At 29.4% G+C, this 1,688-nt stretch overlaps 1 long non-coding RNA gene across 1 annotated transcript; it reads left to right on the top strand.

The window, feature by feature from the left end:
• Nucleotides 1-211: 211 nt before the first annotated feature.
• LOC149632455 (uncharacterized) lies at nucleotides 212-1,002 on the top strand. Its single transcript, XR_016373859.1, has 3 exons — nucleotides 212-267; nucleotides 331-561; nucleotides 780-1,002. It is a non-coding gene; the product is annotated as an uncharacterized LOC149632455 (long non-coding RNA).
• The last annotated feature ends 686 nt before the right edge of the window (nucleotides 1,003-1,688 follow it).

Genomic DNA, 1,688 nt, shown 5'->3' with positions numbered 1-1,688 from the left:
TAAATATTATTTCTAATTATTATTTACCGTTTTCATAGGATTTCATTAGAAAAAAAGACAAAAATTCTAATTTGCCACTACTTTTAAAAACAACTCCAGAAACTAGTTTTCCTCCATGGATATGGTACCAATTAGTGTCTAAAATTAATTAAATATTATTACTAATTATTATTTACCGTTTCCATAGGATTTTATGGGAAAAAAAAGACAAAATTTGCCCCTTCTTTTAAAAACCACTCCAGAAACGAGTTTTCCTCCATGGAAATGGTACCAATTAGTGTCTAAAATTAATTAAATATTATTACTAATTATTATTTACCGTTTTCATAGGATTTCATTTGAAAAAAGACAAAAATTGAATTTGCCACTACTTTTAAAAACCACTCCAGAAACGAGTTTTCCTCCATGGAAATGGTACCAATTAGTGTCTAAAATTAATTAAATATTATTACTAATTATTATTTACCGTTTTCATAGGATTTCATTTGAAAAAAGACAAAAATTGAATTTGCCACTACTTTTAAAAACCACTCCAGAAACGAGTTTTCCTCCATGGAAATGGTACCAATTAGTGTCTAAAATTAATTAAATATTATTACTTATTATTTTTTACCGTTTTCATAGGATTTCATTTGAAAAAAGACAAAAATTGAATTTGCCACTACTTTTAAATTTTTACAAGCTTCTCCAGAAACGACTTTTTCTCCATTGAAATGGTACCAATTTGTGTATAAAATTAATTAAATATTATAACTAATTATTATTTACCGTTTCCATAGGATTTTATGGGAAAAAAAGACAAAATTCTAATTTGCCACTACTTTTAAAAACAACTCCAGAAACGAGTTTTCCTCCATGGAAATGGTACCAATTAAGTCTCTTAAACTGCCCTTGCTTAGCTGGAAAGAAAAAACTGAACTATGAGAGCATCTAGTGCCATTTGTTTACAATGAACCACAAGGTATCTTTAGTTGAAAATGGTTAATATCCCAAAGAAAAGGAAAGGAATTTTTTTTTCAAAACCATAATTTATCGGTTTTTTTTTTGGGATTATTATTTCTTTGAAGTAAATTCTGAAAAAATAATGAACGAAACATGTGCACGATGAATTCCTTTTAATTTTTATAATTCATAGTAATACAATGATCTTCAATTGAATAGTTCACAATTTATAAAATTATTAAACACCGCCATATTATCAACCCAACAAAATGTTTCTTCAATAACCCCAAAAATTATGTATAATTGTTGAGGCTTCACACAACATTCGAAAGTACAGTTAAAGAACCTCTTGTGAAATGGCTCCTGTTTGAAACATGTTTAGTATTTTGTGAGGTTTTTGACACAATTATAACTCGACTATTTTCGATAATCAGAAACTGCATTGGTTTGTGACCGTCACTGTTGCGGTAACACTGCAAGTTCGGGTCGTGTGCTTTTGTTATTGATGAATTTCAGACCGAATGCATATGGTAATCTGCACCGGGAAAATTTCATCACATATAATTACTTATTAAAACCATCACTAAACATGGCGTAAAATCCAGACTCCACCGATTTATGTTCTTCTGTTTCTCACAAGCGATGCGCGTTTACGAATGTTGCACTACTACTAGAGGTGCGTTCTGTATACCAATAGTTTTATGTAATAATTTCTGTTAAATTCGAATTCACACGACAATTACTTC

Source organism: Phalangium opilio, unplaced genomic scaffold (genome assembly GCF_054372755.1).
Source record: "Phalangium opilio isolate 3A_F unplaced genomic scaffold, DU_Popi_V2 ptg000100l_1, whole genome shotgun sequence".
NCBI lineage: Eukaryota > Metazoa > Arthropoda > Arachnida > Opiliones > Phalangiidae > Phalangium > Phalangium opilio.
This window is presented reverse-complemented; position numbering and strand designations above follow the sequence as displayed.